Source organism: Triticum aestivum, chromosome 2A, assembly GCF_018294505.1.
Source record: "Triticum aestivum cultivar Chinese Spring chromosome 2A, IWGSC CS RefSeq v2.1, whole genome shotgun sequence".
In the NCBI taxonomy this organism is placed as follows: domain Eukaryota; kingdom Viridiplantae; phylum Streptophyta; class Magnoliopsida; order Poales; family Poaceae; genus Triticum; species Triticum aestivum.
The window spans coordinates 50,023,724-50,030,484 of NC_057797.1; the positions used below are offsets into that span (position 1 = coordinate 50,023,724).

Sequence of the window (6,761 nt, forward strand, 5' to 3'; positions counted from 1 at the left end):
CTATAAAAGCCGGCGGTTCTCGCCGGTGCCCACACCAGACTCGCCCCTCGCCGCCGCCCATCCCCTCTCTCTCCGTCTCCGTCTTCCTCTCCCGAGCGCCACCGATAGCCCCTCTCTCTCCCTCTCTACCACCGCCGAGCCCGTCGCCATGGCAGAGCGCTTCCCCGGAGACGAGGCGGCGGCCAACGGCTTCGGCCGGCGTTCGCTCCGCGAACAGGAGTCCTGGCTCCTGTTCCAGGCGAACATCCCGGCGCCGCCGGACATGCGCGTCGGGCCGACGTGGTGGCGGCTCAGCGACGGGGGAGTGCTCGTTCCCCCGTTACCCGACGCCGTGGCGAAGCCCACGTACTTCGCCGAGGAGGTCGAGGTCGCGCGCGCCTCCCTGACCGACGGCGAGCGCTCCTTCCCCCAGTACGCCGCCGACAATCACGCGGCTTGGGCGGCATACTTCCAGCGCCGCCAACAGCAGCGCCTGGCCTCCACCAACGACGCGCCGATGGTCGGCGGCGTGAAGAACAGCGTGGGGCGCCACCTGTGGTGGGGCGTCCCGGAGCACACGCTGGAGGGCGTGCTAACGCACCTCGACGGCGGCAACAACCCGCCGTTGACCTATCCTGCGACGGGGGACCGCCCCGTCGCAACACCGACGCGCATGGGTGCCAAGGAGGTTCGACTCCTCCTCGTCTTCCTCCTCTCACTCATCTTCCCACTCCTCCGGTTCTCCGGCGCTTCTCGGCGTCAAGGCCGAGCCCGCGGCGGAGACGCCAATCGGTCGGTGCAGTCGCAGCGTCGGCATCGTCATCAACGAGGGCGGCCGGCGCGCCCCCTCCTCGTTGGCTCCTCCGTGCTTCGTCAAGCCGAAGATGGAGCCGGGGCTGGCACCGGTGAAGACGGAGCCGGGGCTGGCGCTGGTGGAGGCGGAGTTCGACGACGACGACGCGATCCTAGAATGGGCACGCCAGGACTCCATTGTGATGGAGAAGGCGCGCCGGGAGAAGGAGAAGGAACGCCAGCGCGCCGCCCTGCACCGCTTCGAGGAGCGCCGACGCGGCCGCGTTGAAGACGGGGTCGTCGTCTTATGCGACAGCGACGACGACGACGCGCCACCGCCAGTCTGCCATGGTGACGCCGGGCAGGGGTCCAGCAGGGGCGCCCGCGTCAAGGAGGAGAAGGCCGAGGACGACGATGGCGGCGACGGCGGCGACGACTTCAGCCCTTTTCTTTTTTAGATTAGGTTAATGTAATGAAAATGCGCGAATTTCACCGAAATTTGCCATGTTTGATCGAAATTTAACTAGTTTTTATCATAACTTCGCCGAACGGTCCTTCTTTTTTTAAATACGCGTCTGGGGGCGGCCCTTGGGGCCGACGGCTGGAGACCGACTCGCTCCAGGGCCATTTTTTTCGCCGGCTCACCCCCAGACGGCGCTTTTAGATGCCCCCTGGGGGCCAATGGCTAGAGATGCCCTTACCACTTTAATCCACATCTAACATTACGAACCATCCAGTTACACGTAAGTCAAAAAATGGTTTTGAAAATAATTCACATCTAACATTTAATTAGACTATTTTTTCAGTTTTATTGAGCAAAAAAATAAACAAAAAAGTTCCGGCTTTGACAGGATTCGAACACAATATCAACTGTCGCAAAAATACCCGCTCATGCCGCTACACCATCAGAACACTCTATGTTTGTACAGGAAAGCACGCTATATATGTGACATGTTTGCCACACCATTACTTTGACCACAAACCTACCGCCAATGACCATAGCGGTAGCCCATTATATCCTAAAAAGATTCACAAACAGGGTCAAATCGTGCTAAACTTTTGTATAAGGGTCAAAACAGTAAATTTGGCCCCTTGAAGGACGAACTATTTTTTATCACACATGTTGGTGGCTGCTGGATAAAGGGTAAATCATCCCCATCCACTCACGTATAAAATTCAAAATGACCCTAGGTCACAACCCTAACGAGTAGCTGATTTTTGTACCTCTTTGGGCTGCCTAAAAGGCTTCAAATAGTTATCTCCTCACAACCCACATGAGGAGGATAGGGCTTTCAGACTTTTACCGGAGTTACATTCACGTGGGACTCCTAGCCACCCCCCCCCCCTCAGCCTCAAGGTTCTAGTCCATAAATTTTAGTCCATATGTGTAGACTAGTAGATGTGCACGTGTAACGCACGTGTTGAGAAAATTAATCATAACAATGCGATGATTCAGACAATGTAATGATACACATATAGTTAATCCATGTTGCTAATTACAGATAGAGGAGAAGGTGTTGTATTTGAACCTGAATTGCTACTGAGATATATATGGCTTGGATTTAGCTCTATGGACCCCGATAAAAGATAGATAGTGCAATTCTATCTCATCACAAGCACCTTCTCTTTCACCATGTCAGATCACACAACTCTATTTCTTCAAAACCCATAGTAAGACATGTAGAACAAAGGTCTTCAAGATAGAGCAAACAAAGGCCTTAAAGTTGCAAGAAAAACCTCTATAACACATAGGCAACTCTGGTTCTTCAAACGTGCCAAGCTTCTATGGTTACAATTGAGAGCGACTATTTCAGGCTCGAAAAGATTTTTTCTTCAGTCAGTTTTTCCTCCGCCTTCCCATATTACGATCCAACGGTCTGTAACCTTCTACCTCCAGGCACACGAACGCCCGCACTGCAGCCTCGCCGCCCTGGTCTGCCCAAGTTGCCGTTGCTGCCACCGGTCATCCCTCTAACCCACCTCCACCCAAACCCCACAACCCATTGCATGTCCTCCGCTGACGACGCCGGGACAAGTTGTGTCGTCCCTGCCTCCATCTAGGTCCTAGATCTTCATCTTGGAGACTGCCACCACAAGTAGTGTCGTCCCTGCCTCCGTCCAGGTCCCAGCTCAGCATCTTGGAGACGTTGTGGCAGGCAGTGTTGCCTCCATCTCAGCCTTAGCTCCGTCTTACCTACTTCTCAGGCACATGTTGACTGACGCGGCTCAAAATTCCAGTCACCTAAAAGCAGCCAGTAGGCATTTGGACTTCACTTTTATAAGAGAGAATTAGGAGTACATATCGACTCATCGTTACTCTCGATGGTGAGCATGTTATTGACTGTGAACCCATATTAGGCTATTTACACAGAGGAATGAAAAAAATCACGGAAAACCAAACTATTATACAATACTTACCTTATCTAACAAATATATAGAAATTGTAGAAAGGGATAGGATAGTTATTTTTCCAAGAGACTTGTTTAAATTCCGTAACTTAAAAAACAAAAAAGGGTGGTCAACATTTTGGTGCAGACTTCACTATCCTGACTGATTCCGTTATAGCAACATGATATTCCAAATTTTATCATGATCTCACATATGAGCTCAAAAATTAAAATAATCTACTCACATATCCTAGCTCTAGGTAATACTAAGGTTACATTTTTTATCCTACCAAAATTACATAAACCCTTCCTTTCTAAAAAGATTTAGCATCAGGACATGCGTGCGGTCCCCTTTTAAGATATTAATGTAAATCAATTGATTAACCAGCAATACTCCTATTCTTGGAAATTATAGAAATTATAGAAGTTTATTGGATTTCGGAATTGATTTATCCAGCAAAATTAAGATCAGTTCCAAATATATAATTCAACCAAAACATGATTTCACCAGAACCATAGTAATTATTAGAACAGAAGTTCCTATCCAATCTATCACCCCTATACATACCACAAACTTCATTCAAAATAGATACTGCCGAGTGCCGACTCAAAACCATCCAATACTCCTAGTCTTATACAGACTGCACACACTCGTAAACCAAACCCTCATTAAAACAATACATCAACCAGCTATACACCCAAATGTATGTACATATATTTGTACCAGCAATCTGTTGCTAGGTGGTACATATATTTTGGTCCAGTAATGCTCAAGACAGATCAGTGATTGCCCCCATCCTGAAGGAAGTGAACCAACTAAGTAGAGTTTATTCTAGTTTTCAAAATTTAGGCTTGTGCACAGACCAGCCAATGTTGCTGCTCACCTGTGTGCAAAAAATGCTTCTCCTGAGCGGTAAAGGTGTGCTTGGATAAATATGAATCATGACTTCATTTTCAGCCTTCAGCTTGACAATAACTCTACTTATTCAGTCCGGAAAAAACTCCCGATTACCCCAAAAAAGTGCACGTGCATGAAACAAGGATCTAGCAAAAAAAAACACTTAAATACAGTCAAATTCTGAAAATAAAGGAATAAAAGTATGCAGAAGGAGCAACACATCTCTGTTTATAAGAAGTACACAAACCACATATTTCATATTCAGGAAAGGAAACCAAGATATAACCAAGAAAAAGAAAACATAGGATCCATAAACGTAAGATTCTGTAAATTGATGAGGTAGCACTAACCTCATCAAAACTTTTCCCATCATGAATAGCCCGTTCGTGTCTCTCTTCATTGAGCCGTTTAAAGAGTTGTTCTTCTATATGATCGCTAAGCATGGCCCTTGGCAGATCTTTAGCCCCAAGAACAGAATTTTGTGGCAAAGGCATACGTAAGCCATGCTCGATCTCCCAAACACAGCACTTAGGGCAAGTTTAATCTGCTTCTTTGGAATCACCCCATTTGAAATTTAAAAGGGCACAAATCAGACGCTGCCAACGTTCATATTTGTCACACATTACACAATGTAGATTCAAGTATGAAGTTTATCCTTAGGAAATTGATTACCTTCCACCTGAATTGTGAACTGCGAGTCTCATTGTAACACAGGATACAGAAATTGTGACAAGTCTCAGTAGGAGTAGCAGTATAGTATGCATTTCATTTTATCCAAGCAACACAAGGAGAACAATAAATTGGTGGAGGCTAAAAAAAAGGTTCTCTACTTTGCAAAGCAAGCATTATACAAATATATACAGCAAAGCAGCAGCAGCAGCAGGCCAGCAGCAACAAGCACCCAGTGACAAGCCAACAAGCACGCAGCATCAAGCACAGACAGCACACACACGTAGCCGGCAAGGCGGGAGGACGGAGGCATGGCCAGGCCGGACTTGGCTGAGTCCCTGTGCAAGATAACAAAGTGAGGCCCTTTGCCGGTTCAAGTGCCAATTAGACCTTATATTTGTCCTAAAATTTCTTCAATGACTTCCTTTTGAGAATTTATAAACTCACGTGTTAATCTTCTCTTTCTTTGGTTTTTCATGTTACAAATACTTTTGGGATGACATCTTAAAACACAAGGCATGAAACTTGAAAAATCAAACCTGGAGGAGGGAGAGCGACCATGGCACAACACCACATAGGCGTGAAAGAAATCCAGCAACGATCGCTTGCCGATGGAGTAGTACTGCTATACAGGTCTTCTCTGAAATTAGTAGTACTGATTACTGACCCTGATTGATGTAACATGTATTGACCTTGATTGCCGGAATTAGTAGATAATGGAGTAGAGTAACCTTCTCTTGCTCTCTCAACTGGAGCATATGGAGAATTAGTACAGCCCAAAAAGAAGTAAAGCACAAATTAGATCAGATACAAAGCAAAGCAACCTGCTCCGCTTATAGAGGAGGATCTTTTACTGACCAATGCAAATTAGAGAGTGAATCATAGGTATCAACGAATCACTGATGGCTCGGTGATTGCTCGCACCGGCTGCACATGCCCAGGCCAGGGCCTAACCGGAGGAGAGCAGTTACCTTGCCGGCGACGGTGCGGATTTCAAACCGGCAGGGGGAAGAGGGATCCGCGCCGCCACGCCGCGGGCTTGCGCGCAGCCTCGTTCCCTCTCCGGCCGCCACACATGCGCCCACTTCGTCCTTTGGGAGGAGACCGGTGCGGCCGGAGAGGTGAGGGGGAGCGGGCGCTGCCGCAACGCGGGCTTGCGCGCGGCCTCCATGGCCGACCGGAAAGAGCGCGACCACGCCTCCCCTTGCCTCCCGGCGGTGGCCGCACTCCTTCCCGGCTCCGGCTTCCAGTGCACGCCGCTCCGGGCTGCTCTGGCGAAGAGCGCGCCGATGAGGGCGTTGTGCGGGCGGCGGGGAGAGTGCCCGGGAGGGTGCCGCGGGGCAGTTCGGCTGAGGATTGGGGTAGCGTCATTGTGGGAGAAGGAAGGAGGTGGCGCTGTTTTCCTAGATCTGGGGAGAGAAAGAAGGATCACGGAGGCAGAATCGGCCCGAAAATTAGGGAGCTGCTAGCGGAATCAAGGGTGCGATGCGATTGTTTCCTTTTTGCGGGCGTGGGAACGGCAGAGTTTTTGTTCGCCCTGTTCTCTTCTTTAACAGTTTCTATTTTTAATGAAGCAGTTGATAGTCTCATTTTTAGGTTTTTTTCGTTCTATTTTTTATGGTTTTTTTTGGTACCTCGTCCCACCTCACACTGAACCGTCACGAACCGAAAAAACCGCATACCGAAGCCCCCACCCACCCCACGCACTTCAGGGCCTAACCTTCGATTGCACCCAAGACAATCCAGCGAAAAAAACCTACGAAAATTAACCAGTGAAAAAAATCTAATGGAGGAGTTGGTAGTCCAGTACGGTTTATTTTCAACACTTTCCTAATGACAAAAGATCACGAATCTAACTTTCCTACCTTAGCCAAATCAACGAATCTCTCTCATTAATGCAATTTTTTTTAGGAAACAAATAATAGATTCTTTCCTACCTTAGTCAAATCAACGGATCTCTCTCATTAATGCAATCTGCTTTAGGAAACAAATAATAGATTCTTTCCTACCTTAACCAAATCAACGGATCTCTCCCA

General features: G+C 48.3%; 1 long non-coding RNA gene across 5 annotated transcripts; it reads right to left on the reverse strand.

Annotated features, from left to right (window-relative positions):
• Nucleotides 1-2,397: 2,397 nt before the first annotated feature.
• On the reverse strand, nt 2,398-6,204 carry LOC123187387 (uncharacterized). Of its 5 annotated transcripts, none has more exons than XR_006493995.1 (3): nt 4,407-6,202; nt 4,043-4,202; nt 2,398-3,013 (listed from the first exon to the last, which is right to left on the reverse strand). It is a non-coding gene; the product is annotated as an uncharacterized lncRNA (long non-coding RNA). The 5 variants fall into 5 exon arrangements; XR_006493993.1 differs by having other exon boundaries at nt 2,398-3,956; nt 4,407-6,201; XR_006493996.1 differs by having other exon boundaries at nt 2,398-4,202; nt 4,407-5,474; nt 5,584-6,200.
• Nucleotides 6,205-6,761: the final 557 nt, after the last annotated feature.